This window comes from Rana temporaria, chromosome 3 (assembly GCF_905171775.1).
Source record: "Rana temporaria chromosome 3, aRanTem1.1, whole genome shotgun sequence".
Taxonomy (NCBI): Eukaryota; Metazoa; Chordata; class Amphibia; order Anura; family Ranidae; genus Rana; species Rana temporaria.
Genome location: NC_053491.1, coordinates 50,669,310 through 50,686,546, shown reverse-complemented (window position 1 = coordinate 50,686,546; position 17,237 = coordinate 50,669,310).

Below are 17,237 nucleotides of genomic sequence, written 5' to 3'. Positions count from 1 at the left end.
TCCTGCTCCATCTGAACATTCTTCTTCCTCTTCTTCTCCTGCTCCATCTGAACATTCTTCTTCCTCTTCTTCTTCTACTACTCCTCCTCCTTCTACTGCTCCTCCTCCTTCTACTGCTCCTCCTCCTTCTACTCCTCCTCCTTCTACTCCTCCTCCTTCTACTGCTCCTCCTCCTTCTACTCCTCCTCCTTCTACTGCTCCTCCTCCTTCTACTCCTCCTTCTACTGCTCCTCCTCCTTCTACTCCTCCTCCTTCTACTGCTCCTCCTCCTTCTACTCCTCCTTCTACTGCTCCTCCTCCTTCTACTCCTCCTCCTTCTACTGCTCCTCCTCCTTCTACTGCTCCTCCTCCTCCTCCACCTCCTCCTCCACCACCGTCGGCTACTCATCCTCCACCACCTTCGTCTACTCCTCCTCCTGGCATGAGTACTACCCCTGTGGCACCACCTCCAGCCAGGCATAAGAGGAAGGCTGCTGAGAAGGCTGCAGAGAAGGTGAAAGAGCAGGCTGCAGGGAAGCCACCAAGGAAGGCCTTGAAGAAATCAAGAAAGTGACTCCCTTACTTCCATGTGGTGTACCAGAGTTCAGGCTGCTGTAGTACCACAACCTGGTGACATCTGCCTGCCCTGCTCCAGTTTCTGACCTCGGGGAGTCCAAGACCTTGATGCGTGACTTCCTGAATGATCCTCTCAAGTCCCCATTTTGGCCTCCAACTGATCACGAGTCACATCAGGCCACACCTGGCTGTGCACAAATGGCAGCAAGCTCTCCAGTGCTGACTTTTGCATATCAAATTTTTTTTGATTACCAAAATAAATGGTACATTTTTTTTTTACAGTTCATACTTGTCCTTGTATTTTTTTACATTTCAATTTTGCAAGTGAGAAGGCAGGTTCTTATTTTGTAAAAATTGGATATAAGGTGTAATTTGAAAGGGACACATGAGATAAGACAAAGCAATAAGGTTTCTATGGGGGGAACTTGACATTACAAAAAATAAAAGGATTATCATTTTTTAAAAATTAAAAAATAAGGTGATTAAAATCAGGATTTAAAACACACGACCAAAATAAGGTGACAATAAAAAAAAAAAAAAATATTGAGTCCAGTAAGAAAAAGGTTCCACCTAATTTTAAGGAACTCTGTGTGAATATCGTTAAAAAAAAATTATTATATTGCTGTTTTGTGCCCTTAGGAAAAATTGTGTAAAGCGCTGCAAATAAACGATTAAATAATGTTGGAAGCGACACGAATGTGCTATCTCCAATCCAAACGCTAGTTTTACCTATGTTGGTCTCCAGTGTCTAAGTTTTTGACAAGTTTCTTAGCATACACACGACCGAGTTTCTCGTTTAAAAAACAGCCCGATGAAGAACTCGTCGAGCCAAAATCCACTGCCATCGAGAAAATAGAGAACCTGCTCTCTATTTGCTCGACGAGTTCCTCGGCGGCTCCATCGGGCCAAAAATGTACACACGACCGAGTTTCTCGACAGAATCCGGCTCTTCACCGAGATTCTCGACGAATTCTGCCGAGAAACTCTGTCGTGTGTACGAGGCCTCACTCGTGGAGCCACAACTTCTTCAGCGTAATTTTTTAGGATAATTCCCAGTGTTTGATACAGCTCATCACGTTATGGATTGAATTAAAGAAATTGAGCCTTTGAGATTTCAAGAAAAGAGTGGTTAGATATGATTACAATTTTTAATAATGGTGTGGATTTATTAAAGGAAGTCTGTAAAGGATACTATAGAACAGGGATATACCCTTCTTAATATGTATAGAGGTGCAAAAGCTTTGGTGTGAATAAACATTTTTCTAGGAAAGGTATTTTTAATAAAAATAAATAAATTACAATTTGGCTTGTGTAGCAAAATGCACATAATGTACTATATATATATATTTTTTTATCTGCTAGATTTTGTTTTCCACAAAATTTAAGTTACCTTTAAATGTACATGGTCCGGTTCACTTTTCCTTAACCTCTCACCACACAAAAGACTAAGAAAAAAAATCTTTATAAGATGACTCAACCGGCTACAGACCAATCAGCAAAAAAAATGCCATTTTCTGCTAACATTTTGGCCTTCAGATTTCTCTCTCTTAACGTAATTTTCAGTGTAGCAATTGTAGCGGCACACAGCAATGACATTTTCTACCTATCACCATGGATTAGTCTTTACTAAGCCTCTTGTTTTCTTGCACTTAACAATTTATGAATTCCATTAACGCACAATTCTGATGATAGTAGATTCTGACATTTAGTTTTTGCCTACCTATTTTTATTGTTTTGCTTTTATCATCTGCACACTTTCTCAATAATAGTTGTAGTGTTGTTTCTTGTTAAGCATCACCCATGTCTTTGCCATGTTGTCACCCACTGCTAAGAAAAAGAAAAGGTCTAATGCGCTACTGTGAGTAAACTGATCAAGTGAATAGAATGAGCAAATGTAAAATCCAAGGCTGCTATATCTAAAGTACACAGTACACAACTCAAATAAAATAAAATAAAATGTGATAAACGCTTCGGACAACAATATGCTAGCCGTGGTCACACCAATGATGCATATGTGCAATAATTAAACTAATAAATAGAACACAAAACAAACAGCAGAATGAAATGCTGACGTGAAGTGAGACTGAAAAGCTCAAAGTGTCAAAATGTCAATTGATCCAATATAGTGTAATCTTCATATAGTGTAATGTTCATATAATGAGTGAAAAATCACTAAAGCTGGGTATTCTGGTGATGGTGATTAGTGTTGAGCAGAATACGCCATATTCGATTTCGCGATATATCTCGAATATATAGTCGAATATTCGAGATATATTCGCTAAATTCGAATATTCGTGATATTTTATCGAAATGAAATGATTGCGAATTTTCGCTATTGCGAATGCGAAAATAATTGCGAATTTTCGACAACAGTGGAAGGAGCACTCTGATTGGCTCAGAATATTCGTGATATTTTGCACTCTGATTGGCTCAGAATATTTGTGATATTGTATCGAAATTTCGCAAAATGCGAATGTGATATTGATGGCGAAATTTCGGAAGGAGCACTCTGATTGGCTCAGAATATTTGTGATATTTTACAATACAAAATAATTGCGAAATTTCGACAAATGCGGAAGGAGTACTCTGATTGGCTCAGAATATTCGTGATATTTTACAATACAAAATAATTGCGAATATTCGGCAAATGCGGAAGGAGCACTCTGATTGGCTCAGAATATTCGTGATATTTTACAATAGAAAATAAAAAGTGTTTTGCATTGGTGGTGATTCTTTACTCTATCCATCTGTCACAGCCGTTTGTCAATCAAACACCTTGAAGATTGAACACGTTCATGCTGCATGCTTTGGACTTTTTTTCACTTCACATATCAAAGACATTTTTATGAAAGATTATTTTTCTATTATTGGGACTATATTTCTTTATATATTTGTTTCACTGTGTATTTCACAAGTTATTTGCGCTTGCTTATTTTATAATTTGCCCACATGTCTTGTCACTAGACATATTTTTTATTCTTGTAGAGCGACACCATTTTCTGTCTTGTATTAATTTATGTTGTATAACATTTTTGAGTTGCTGCTGTATTCTCCCCTTTTTTTAAGGTATGCGCAATTTTTTCCTTCTTACAAAAAAAAAATAATATCAAACATACAAATATTCATAACAGAAACATACACAAAGCCCCCCCTTTTGCATCAGAGACAATCAGAGTTCTCCTACCACAGTTATCAAAAATTCGCAATCATTTTCGCATTCGCATTAGCGAAATTTCGCAATTTTTTTTTTTTATATTCGGCAACATAAAAGGATCGCCTCAGCTTAGCTACTCGGCCCAGGGTCTCTAATCATACCAGCAATGCTTTTAGACGTCGATAGGATGTAATCTGTTTTAAAAATAAAATTGAAAAAATGCGAATATTCGGAATAGCGAATATTCACCGCGAAATTCGAAATATATCGCGAATACTCGAATATGCCATATTCGAGCCGAATATTCGCAATACGAATATTCGTGAGCAACACTAATGGTGATGTATAAATGGAATCTTCTCATAGATATCTGGTGTTGGTACTGGCATCCATAAGTGGTCTCACAGTGCCCTTACCTTATAGGTACTATATAAATGCATATAGTCTGGGTATCTGCTTCTCCAATAGTGTGGACCTCACTCCTTTCCAGTAATGTTCCTTAACGTTGCTGGTTTGGATTCACCTTGCATGCATGGGACGTCTTTTCTGCTAGCCTCCGGCTTGCACAAGTATCGCGTGGTCTCGGCTCCCTACGGCGTTATGTCACGCACCTCGTGACTTCAACCCCCTGGGACCTGTGACATGGGTATCTCAAAAGGCTGTGGGCACAGTAGACATAATTCTGGCCTAGGCCAAAAATAAGTTAGTGTGGAAGGGGTCTCCAAAAAAGGATTTTTCCTCCCCAAATCATTATCCAATTCTATTAGAGGAGGGGGCAGGAGAATTATTTAAAGTTGCTAGTGAGGGTAAAGGTTCACTCCAATGCTAATGATGCCACACGTATGGGAATAAGTCAAGTAAATGTACAATTATGGGTGAAAAACATACATGCATCTTACAGTCTGGTAGCAGTAACACTGACTGACTCAATGATATAGAAAGGGTTTGGGTGCTCTAGTACAGTGGACTCTAAACTGTGGCCTGTGGGCTGGATGCGGCCCTTTGCTTGCTCTTATCCAGTCCTTGGGGCACTATTCCTCCTACTGATACCAGGCACTATTCCTCCTACTAACACCAACACCAATGATGGGGCATTTCTCCCTCTGACATTGATGGAGTATTATTCTTCTTAGTGGCACAAACAGTGACGCATGATTCCTTTCACTAATACCAATGTTGGGCCACTATTCCACCTCCTACTAAAAACAGGCACTAAATAATATGTTTTACTCCCACTGACTACCAAGCCTGAGACATTATCTACTCCCACAGATGCTGGAGCATTCTCTACTCCCAATAGCCACAGTCTGGCCCCTCTGAAGTCTAAAGGCCCTTTGCTTAGAATGTTTGGATACCCCAACAACAAGCTTCCATCGAACATTTGTTGTCGGAAATTCCGAGCATGTGTACGCGGCAATACAGTTACAAAATAACTATGATTATATAAGTAAGTGCTCATTATCAATGGTTAAAACAGCCAAGCAATACATATTACGCTAAGTGCCAGTTCACACTACTGCAACTTGGGATCCGACTTGTGTCGCCCCAAGCAATGTTGCCAACCCCCTCAAGTGAAATTTACTGGCAAGAAGCCTAAAAATTACGAACGACACCAATTTTTTACTGGCACTTCAAAAAAGCACATACAATGTCTGTTTACGGTGCTAAACTGTGCAATTTTTAGTATTTAAACTATAAACATGTTGCTAGTGCTATTAGCAATGTGTTTAAGTTAAACAAAAGTCAAGGGAGAACTCTGCGAACCTTGATGTAAAGGACAATGCCACAGATTATAATCTAACTCTGATGTAAGGAGGGGCTCTGCACTCCCATTTACATCAGAGTTCCAACTTACATCAGGGTCCGCAGGGTTCTCCCTTGCGCTATAAGAGGAAATTCTGCAGACTCTGATGTAAAGGGGAACATTGGGAACTCTAATGGGGGAGGGGGACTCTGGTGACCAGAGATTACCTTCCGCAGAGTGAATACACTAAGGTAAGGGGGGTTACTGATATATGGGTTAACCTTTATTTCAGTGCCCCCTTACATTATTGTGTTCACTCCCCCCCCCCCTTACATCATTGAACCTTTCTCAGACTGACCTCCTCTCAGGCCCCGTACACACGACCGAGTTTCTCGGCAGAATTCAGCCAGAAACTCGGTCGGAGCTGGATTCTGCCGAGAAACTCGGTCGTGTGTACACTTTTCAGCGAGGAACCCGTTGAGGAACTCGTCGGGCCGAAAAGAGAACATGTTCTCTATTTCCTCGTTGTTCAATGAGGAAAGCCGGCCCGCCGAGCTCCTCGGCGGCTTCCACACTGAACTCGCCGAGGAACTAAATGTGTTTGGCACGTCGAGTTCCTCGGTCGTGTGTACGGGGCCTTAGGTGCACTGTGCAGGGCTCAGGCAACTCCAGCTTGGCGGATCTGGTTTTATCTGATAGTTTCTGCTACACAGTCCACACACATCTGACTTCTCTTGTGATCCCCAATCTGGCGGCGCTCACACTCTTGACTCCTCTACTGGCTCCCCCTCAGATACTGCAGACATGATAAAAGATGAGATGGTCAGAGACTGCAGACATGGTACAGGAGATGGTCAGAGACTGCAGACATGGTACAGGAGATGGTCAGAGACTGCAGACATGGTACAGGAGATGGTCAGAGACTGCAGACATGGTACAGGAGATGGTCAGAGACTACAGACATGGTACAGGAGATGATCAGAGACTGCAGACATGGTACAGGAGATGATCAGAGACTGCAGACATGGTACAGGAGATGGTCAGAGACAGCAGACATACTACAAGAGATTGTCAGAGACTGCAGACATGGTACAGGAGATGGTCAGAGACTGCAGACATGGTACAGGAAATGATCAGAGACTGCAGACATACTACAACAGATGGTCAGAGACAGCAGACATACTACAAGAGATGGTCAGAGACTGCAGACATGGTACAAGAGATGGTCAGAGACTGCAGACATGGTACAGGGGATGTTTATGCGGACAGGATACACTCATGCAGACAGGATACAGGATACACTCATGCGGACAGGATACAGGAGAAATCAGAGAGACAGCAGACAGAGATTGCATACAATGATTTTGTACAACCTCACCACTGCCATTTTTGTCAGGAAACTGCTGCCTGTGCCTGTCTGACAGCACGGTGAACCACAGGTCCATGGAGGACACAGCATACTGATGATGTGGAGATATGGTGGTGGACAGAGCACCACTCCCCTCCCCTGCATGCCAGTGCCACAGCTTCACCCTCCGGGCTCCCAGTGATGTCCTCCTCCTCTCACTTGATATCCCCCCAGTTGTACTCTCCTCCTCCTCCTCACCCATGCTCGGCCGAGTCTTCGAGTGCACTGCATGAGCCACCGGCACGAATAGCGGCGACCGTCATAGTGTCCCGAGTGCCGAGGGCTGGCTGTACTGCCTTATCAGTGGCCTTGTAATATGTATGTATGTATGTATGTATGTATGTATGTATGTATATACTGTATATATATATATATATATATATATATATATATATATATATATATATACATATACAGGGCTCAAAATTTCAAGTCCTGAGCTACTAGCCAGGCCTCAAGAGTTTCTCGCCACCAGTTGCCCCACCTAATTCATACACTGCCCTGCGCCTAATTGCACCTGTAAACACGCCCTTGTAGATTATCTCATGGAATGACAATGTTTTATGCAGAATCAAGTTACAAAATTAAATATTACCAACAGCAACTTTAACAAAATGGGACAGGGCACAGTGGGCAGACCAGAGGGACAGGGCACAGTGGGCAGACCAGAGGGACAGGGCACTGGGGGCAGACCAGAGGGACAGGGCACTGGGGGCAGACCAGAGGGACAGGGCACTAGAACTGTGTCTCTTCCCCATTCTCTTGCTGTCTCCTCTGCAACTCCCATCCATCCTCTCTCTCTCTCCCATTCATCTCATCATCAGGAGCCTGTGTGTGCGGCTCCACGCTTGCATGTCCCCACTTCCTCCTTTTATTCAGGCTGGCAGAGAGGAGAGGAGCTGCAGCACAGCGGGAGGGAGTACAATCCAGCGCCGAGATCCACACAACTGCACAGCCGTTGACACCATAGCACAGCGTACACTGACAGCGCACAGCACACCAGTCTGTTCACAGTGCTCAGGCTAAACTGTTGGACACTTACATGGAGCACAAGGAGAAGAAAACTGCACAAACTAGAAGGCTGCCACTCTCATGTCAGGGCAACTTTCAGTGAGCGCTGCACCGGAGTGGTCATTTTTGCAATCCTCCACCTCACTCATTACTTTCTGCTCTCCAGCTACATTGGTCGGGGCCCAGGGGAGGGGGGCAGGCTCAGAGAGGTCATACTGTTAGGTGCCATGGCTTAATGAGAATTGTAAGTAGAGCACCTGTGTACTGCTCTGCCTGTGCGCGGCTCACCAGACTACTTTTCCCGAGCATGCACCTTTCCTCTTCGGCCGCCAATCTCATCGGGACTCTAAGTGTAGGCACAGATTGGAGGGAGATTGGTCATGCAGCCCTGTCATCACTCGCCCCCAGCTTAAATCCACTCACCAAATGCTCTAGTAGGCGAGTGGAAATTTTGAGGGCTGTATATATATATATATATATATATATATATACACACACATACATACTGACACTGCTGACCAGTGACCACTCCAATGCAAAAACATACTGACACTGCTGACCAGTGACCACTCCAATACAAATACAAATACTCCTGGCTGTCACTCCTGGCTTTCACCCACCCAGCAGAATTATGGAGTTCTGCAGCTGTAACTTCACTTTGTTCAGCTCACACACTAGGCATCACGGAAGCCAGAAGCATACAGGAAACCCCTAGGGATGCCAGTCTCTCTACTGCCAACTCTGCACAGCCTCACAGGCCAGTCCACGCGGCTACTCACCACAGTTCCCGGCATGCCACGCTCGCTGTATCTCTGTGCCGAAGTGGTCTCTGCACAGTCGGCAACAGCTGGTCCAACACTGATGAGCCTGTGAGAAGGAGAGCGGCCAGGGGAGACTCCGGTGAGAGAGGGTCTCCCGATCTATTCAAAAATGGCGCAGAGCGGCGCCATAACGTTACTGCGCATGCGCCGCCCGGCCGAACACATACGATCTTTCCCGAACCCGACCGGCTTCGGAATGGCGCATGCGCAGTTGCATGGTCGGCTGGCTCGCTGCCATCTTTTTTACGGGGACCCGATGCTCATAACGGACTTTAACAGACAGCCCGAAAAGGGGTTAAATTTACAGGCTGTCCGTAAATTTACATACGGTTGGCAACACAGCCCCCCTGCAGTGCTACCAGCTTCCCTCCTCTCCCACCTGTTGCTGTCCCTTTCTCTCTGTTAGACCCTTAAATGGGTTGTAAAGGTAAATGTTTTTTCACCTTAATGCATTCTATGGATTAAGGTGAAAAAATATCCGAGTATTAGCACCCCCCCGATTACTTACCTGACCCCTCGAAAGTCCCGCGTCGTGAACGAGCAGGCTTCTCAGCCGTCTTCCCGGGTCATTCATTGGTTGATTGAAAGCAGTGCAGCCATTGTCTCGCACTGCTGTCAATCACATCAATGACACAGCGTGCTGGGGAGCGGGGCCGAGTGATACAGTGAGCGGCTATGGCCGCCGGCAGTATCACAGGAGCCCGCCGCAAGAACTCATCACCATGCGAGAGGAGCCGAGACAGCCGCCGAGGGACCCCAGAAGACCAGGTTCGGGGCCACTCTGTGCAAAACGAGCTGCACATTGGAGGTAAGTATAACATGTTTGTTATTTAAAAAAAAAAAAAAATCCTTTTAACTTAACATTTTACCAAAGCCACCCCAACGGGGATCTTAAAAAAAAAAATATGAAAAAATTATATTGTAAAAAACAATTAAAAAAATAAAATTGTTAAAAATAATCTAAATAATAATTAAAAAAAAAATTACTAACACCATCCACTGCCCTACGAACACCAATCTTTGCTTTACTGAAACCGTCCATTGCTCTTCTGAAATACATGCTTGCGTGTTTGTGTTCTGGGGTGCACACCCTAATGTTATAGACTGCACACACCTCCTGTCTCCCCCCTGCAGTGCTATCACCTTCCCTCTGCTCCTCTCCCACTCGGTGCTGTGGGAGATGATTCAGGGTAGATGAACTAATGAACACAGTGAGTGATTTGTACCAATTGTTCCTGTGTTCATTTCTATTACAGTATAAAAGAAAGGCCCTCATTTGGCAGTGTGCGAAATGCCTGGTGGATTGTAGATATCCACCGACCACCAACAAGGCAAACCTCCGCCTGCACCCTGCTGAGAGACCTTCTCATCACTAATGTTATAACTACAGTAGTCATCTAAAATTGTACATCACATGCTTTATATAATAAAGAGGTGCAGAGAGCTGTAGATTGTATGAATGAGGGCACATCAATGAAAGATTCATTTTGATTGGCTATTAGCTGATGACTTTGCTGTGTGTTGGATTAGCCTGTTTTTGGTATGATGTACAATAGAGGAAGTGAACAGTTTTAGTTATGTAAATAATGAAGTAGAGGTTACAGTAAGGATGTGCTGAACATTGAGATCTGTGAGATCACTACTAACATATTACAATAGTCTATGGCCAATGGGTAAAGTCCAGTATGCACAGTAATGTATGAAGCGCTGTGTGTGACATGCTGGGCAAGCTGTTCTGGGCTGTGTACATTGGGGAAGGTTTAGCCCAGTCTAGTGATGAGGGCTTTGCACGCCGCCTCTCCATGTCATGTGACCCTCTACAGGTCGTCTTTCTACTGCTCTGGGGGTACAGCTCGGGGTGGCTGGAGCCAAGTATGAGCCCACCTGGGAGTCACTGGACGCAAGACCCATCCCTGACCGGTACGATGACGTCAAGTTCGGGATCTTCATCCATTGGGGGGAGTTTTCTGTGCCCAGCTTCGGCAGCGAATGGTTCTGGTGAGTGGCTGGGTGGGGGCTCCCGATCTATTAAAAAATGGCGCCATTACGTTACTGCGCATGCGCCGCCCGGCCGAACACATATGATCTTTCCCGAGCCCGCCTGGCTTCGGAACGGCGCATGCGCAGTTGCATGGTTGGCTGGCTCGCGCCCATCTTTTTTACGGGCACCCGATGCCCATAACAGACTTTAACGGACAGCCCGAAAAGGGGTTAAATTTACGGGCTGTCCGTAAATTTACGTACGGTTGGCAACACAGGCCCCAAGTCGCACGACGTGAGAAATTAGATGTTAGTCAATGAGAGCCGTCTTAATGTACACTACTGAAGTCACTCCGACTTCAGAAAAGATTCCTGTACTACTTCAAGGCGACTTCTAGGCAACTTGTACCCATTGATTTCAATGGAAGTCGCCTCCAAAGTCAGATCCCCTGTCTTAACTGAAGCAAGTTTCCATGAAGTGAAAATAGTTTTCTAAGGCAAACCCGTCCCTCCCACAGAGCAAATTATTATGTTAATTGGCCACTGGCAAGGTTGCCTGTCCTGGAGGCGACTTGAAGTTGCATTGTAAGTAGCGCTGAAGTTGCGCTGGAAGTCGTTTTTCCCCAGTGTGAACCGGCACTAAAAGGTCATATAGGGGTTGATTTTCTAAAACTGAAGCGTGCAAAATCTGGTGCAGCTCTGCAAAGAAACCAATAAGCTTCCATGTTTTTTGTCAAAGCTTAATTTAACAAGCTGAAGTTTTGAAGCTGATTGGCTACCATGCACAGCTGCACCAGATTTTGCACTCTCCAATTTTAGTAAATCAACCCCATAGTGACCAATTCGTAGAAGTGATGGCTGCATTACTTAAAATGTATTGCCTTTTTTACCCGGGGATCTGTTTAGTATGTCTGTTATTTTTCAACAGAACAAACTCTCTCCCAGGCTGACAATTCTGCTTTTCAAAGGTGTCAGGCCCCGTACACACGGCCGAGGAACTCGACGTGCCAAGCACGTCGAGTTCCTCGTCGAGTTCTGGGATGAAGCCGCCGAGGAGCTCGGCGGGCCGCCTTCTCCCATAGAACAACGAGAAAATAGAGAACATGTTCTCTATTTTCTCGTCGAGCTCCTCGGCGGCTCCATCAAGCCAAAACTGTACAGACGACAGAGTTTCTCGGCAGAATCCGGGTTTTGACCGAGTTTTTCGGTGAATTCTGCCGAGAAACTCTGTCGTGTGTACGGGGCCTCACTGTTCTCCTTCATCCAGAGTGTAGGCACTTTAATACAGAAGGTGTGTTACTGGCCAGATCACCAGGTGAAAACAGAGGGGAAAACAGAAAAAGAAAAGAAAAGTGATGCTGCCACCACATCCAAAGAGTGGTAAGCTGCAATATATTACAGTTTTGGGTTTGGGTTTAATACCACTTTAAACCGGTCCGCCATGTTTTTTTTTTTTTTTAAGTCAGCAGCTACAAATACTTGCGGCTTCACTTCCTGGTTTCCTACTGTGCAATGCGTGAGTCAGGATCTGAATGGTCCCTGCTGTCTTCTGGGACCGGTGTGTTTCCCAGAAGACAGCGCGCGGGGGGGGGGCCGACGTGGCGTAGATACCCTCAGATAGTGCAGCTATCTATGCCCGGAAGTGGGTGCAAATACCTGGGGGGGGGGTTCCATTTTTGTGTGGACCTCCGCTTTAAGTTTAAAGTGTGCGGAGAATTGAAAAGGTTTTTTTTTTTCTTCTTTGTTGAACTTCATTGACATGTGTCTTTTTAAAACCTGACATATAATGTAACTGAAATCCTACAGGGAGTCTATTTGCTGCATACAATCAGTATAAGGTTATTGTGAAGGGGATTTTGTGGAAAAAGACCCTTGTTGGTTTATAAAAAACCTTATGGGAATACATCTGTCATTGTTTGGAATTAATACACAACTGCTTTTATTGTTGATATGGACATTCAGCTCAAGTGTCCAGCAGTTGGATCCTTCAGCTGTGCCCACAACTATTTGTGAACTCATCGTTTACAGTTGGCCAGCACATGATGATATGTCATTTTAAAAGAAATCTGTCATTAGGGAAACATGAAGGCTGCCATTGCAGACTTCTCCAACTTAAAATGCTGGTTGCTTTTTTAACCTCTTTTTCAATATTTTCTCGGTCTCTATCCTTGAACAATGATGCAGATATGGACTTCTAACTTAAAGTGGTTGTAAAGGTTCACATTTTTTTTAAATAGAAATAACAAACATCCTATACATCCTCTGTGTAAAGGATTTTCACAGCGCGGCCCTGATCCTCCTCTTCTGGGGTGCCCCATTGTTGCTCCAGGCTCCTCCTCTTCATCGGGTGCCCCCAAGGAGAGCCGCTATTCATCGGGTCACACGTGCAGGCATGACCCCAAGTATCGCTGCCGCGTCCATTGACACAGAGAGCAGGACTCGGCCCCGCCCCCTGTTCTCGTGTCACTAGATTTGATTGACAGCAGCTGGAGCCACTGGGCTCGTGCACATCACTGGAGCGGATGGGTTCAGGTAAGAAAAGGGGGGGGGCTCTGAGGAGCAGCTGTAGCAAAAAGAATGCATTTGGGTGAAAAGCCATGAGACTTTACAATCCTTTTAAGCCTTGTACGCACGATAAAAATATTAGACAAATGATCGTCTGTTATTTTTACATACTAGTCTAAAATTGAAAACCTATAGCTTAGTAAAGTTACGCAAATTTTTTTCCAATGATTTATATTGAAAAGAGATTTAGCTAAACAATTAAGTACAAATAATTGTTAAACAGCGGTGTTACAGTGGGGATTATCAAAAGCCATTGTATTCTGATCATTCCACAACTAAAAAATATTAACCCACTGTCCACTAACATTTCCCCATGATAGAGACATGCAAAAAGCATGGAGTGCAGTGATTAAGGAGGTTCATTCACTATAGACATAGTAAAGGTGATTCTAGTACATACGTCAATAAGAAAATGTTTTCATTTTATTTTTCACTGATGCTAGATTTATCACAGGAGTTCTCCATTCTCGCACTATGGTGATTTTCGCTGCCAGAAAAAAAAAGTGAGAGTCCTAGGATTTTTAAGAAGCTTGCTTGATAGATCATAAAACAGTGCCACCTTAACGTTTTTAGGAATATTCAATCCAGGTACCGAATATACCAAAATAAATATTCTCATCCAAAACCATTGCACTTTTCAGCATGCCCACCATGGCCGCACCCCCTGAAGTGATACATCTAGGTACATTTTTGCTAACCGTGATGGAACAAGATACCATCGAGACAATACCTTATAATTCGCCTCCACCAGGGAAGTATTTAGAATTACCCTGTGCACCACGGTCGACCACTGGGCCCAAAGTCCTCATCTATAGTCTCTCCCAGATCTACTATACCTCCCAAGCTAGTTGGTAAGAGAGTTTAGAACCCTGGTCTGCAAACAGAGTATGCAGCTCTGAAATACTACCACGCATCCTCATACTACGTAAACATTTATTTTCATAGAAGGTCCTTGTGGTTATATCTTCGTGATCCTGACACAGTGTCTGTAAGTAATGAGTGATTTGGCAAAGACGAAAGTAATAAGGCTTTCTGATTCCTTTATGGTCTATAAAATGAGCTATCCCTTATAGATCCACCAACAAACAGTTGTGGATGTTGTCCAGGATGGAATGGCGGATTTCCAAAAATGGGGCAAGTTCCAAAAATTCTCATACAACAAAATACAACTTTGGAAGTGATGTAATGTGTTGTTTTGGATTGTGATGTATTCTTTTGTTTCCGAGCATGCGGGGTCTTGGTCACACAATTTTTTTCCAACAAATACTATACAAATTACACGAAAATCCTTCCTTCTGTTGCCATGCGAGAAACTTTTGAACTGTCGTGATCGACTCTCGAAAGTTCAAAACAGATTTTCAGACAATCACTCTGAATGCAGTATTTTTGCATCGATTTACTCATTGTGTGTACTAGGCATTACTTCTAGCTTTTTTAATCTACATACATACCTCAGGTCTGATCGTACGATGAAAGTGTATTAGCATAACAGGCAGGAAATTTGTTTGTTCAGAAGAAAATGAGAAATCGCAGCTTCTATATTTTATATGCACAGAGCAAGTAAGTATAACATGTTTGTTGTTATTATTTATTTATTTTTATTCCAACTTTTGGAACCGCTTTAAGAAATCATAAGATGCAATATATTACATCTTTGTTTTGGTGTTTAATACTGCTTTAAAGTGGATGTAAGTCCTGGCCCAGATGGGTACTCAGCCCCTTACTTCATGAAGTTCCAGGAAATTTTAATTCCATACCTAAGATCTCTCTTTAACCATATTCTTAAGGGCAATGTTTTTCCAGATGACATGCTCCTCGCAAATATGTCCCTGATCCCTAAACCCAACAAGGACCATTCCCTTCCCCAAAATTATAGACCAATTTCGGTCATCAACACGGATCTGAAGATTTTTGGCCATATTCAGGCTGATAGGATCTCAAAAATTATTACTTCCCTAATTTCCCCTGACCAGACAGGGTTTATCCAAACCAGACAGATCACAGACAATATCTGGCTTGCATCCAACATTATACAAGACACTGACCTACACACTCACATGGTGCTACTCCTTAGCCTCGATATCCACAAGGCTTTCAATAGCGTTCTATGGTCATATTTAGAACTAACACTAGAATAATTTGGGCCTTTGTCCACGGCTTCCGTGCTCTGTACCACCACCCACGTACAAGGATTAAACTCCCAGGTTGTAATTCCAATTATTTTACGCTAGGGAAGGGAACACGCCAAGGGTGCCCCTTATCCCCACTTTTGTTGCCCTTGCTATAGAGCCCCTGGCCCGATCAATCTGCCTAGATCCAAACATTAAGGGATACACCAAAGATGATCATGAATTTAAACTCAGCCTGTACGTGGACGATGTCCTCTTATTCCTGTCTGACCCTATAGTCTGTTACCCAATCTTATTTCCACTTTACACACCTTTCAGGAAATCTTGGGCCTCGGGATAAACCTCTCGAAATGCCCCGCCCTCCCGATAAATCTCCCTCCACATATCACCTCCTTTATCCAATACAATTTCGGCTTCTCCATGGATTCACAGACACTATCGTACTTAGGGATCAAGTTTTATGAAGCTCCCTCGCTTCATAAAATATACCTCGCTAATTACCCCCTGCCTTTACCCGTATCAGACAATTACTACATACATGGAGGCCTTATCACATGACATATTTAGGCAGGATCCAGACAGTGAAAATGTCAATTCTCCCCAAACTTTTTTTTTTTTTAGAGCCCTCCCTAATTATGTATCACGTCAAATGATTGACCTAATCCAACGGGATGTAAACAAATTTGTCTGGCACAACAAGAAACCTTGTCTAGGTAAACAGATGGTTTATAGGCCTAGGGCCATGGGTGGACTGGGACTACCTAATCTCTGGCTCTACTATCTAGCTGCTAGACTTCTGCAACTGGCACAGTAGCACACCCCACCGCACACAATCCCCTGGCTCCGTTTTGAGTGGATATCTATTGCCCCCTATTATCTCCCGGGACTGCTGTGGGCCAAGGCAATTTGCCTCAAGGATATCTCCACCTTAAATGCGGTAATGGATCAGACTCTACATCTCTGGTCCTTATAGAAACATAAATTATTTTTAATAACTCTAGGCTATCCTCTTTTATCGGGACCCTTCATTTTCTGCAGCTTTCCCTAATCCCAGCGATTTTACCCTTTGGATCTTGAAAGACCTTGTTACCCTGAACTCACTTCAGAAAGACGGGGTGATTTTCTTTTTCAAATCCCTACAATCCTTACATTTCTTCCCTAGGACTGAATTCTATAAGTATTTAGAAGTCACTTTTTTGATACCCTCTGTTCTGGGGATGCTGCTAACCCGGTCAATACATTTGAGGATCTCTGTGGCCCTAACTCCAGAGACAGTGGGATGATCTCCCGATTATATAACTCCCTGGGAGGTCTCGACCTACCCGACAAATCTACAGCTATGCTCGGCTGAGAGTTGGAGACTGGGGAGGTTGCTTCCCCAGAATAATAGTCTGACAGGATTTCTTATATGCATAACTGCACAAAATCTGTGGCGGTGAAGGAAACAGTGGTAAAGCTACACACCAGGTGGTACTACACCCCTGCTAAGTAGGGGTGCGCATCTTCACTGGTCTCACGATTCGATTCGATTACGATTATCTGGTCAACGATTCGATTCGATTTCCGTGATGTTACATACATTTTTCCCTGCTGTTTCCGAACTCTGCTTCAGAGGATGTTTAGAGAACGGGACCCATTTCCACATCTTCTGGAGCTGCGCAGCTCTAAGGGGCCCCTGGCAAAAAGTAACTGATAAGCTGAGATAACAGGTGTTAGAACTACTTTAACACATCAGATGTGCTTACTTTTTGCACAAATACCTGGTTCCACCCCCCCCCTGTTACGGAACCATGAACCAGACGTACAACAAGAGATAAGTGAAAAATAAGAAGGCTTTATTGAATATCAAGCATTAAAGCAAAAGTCCAAA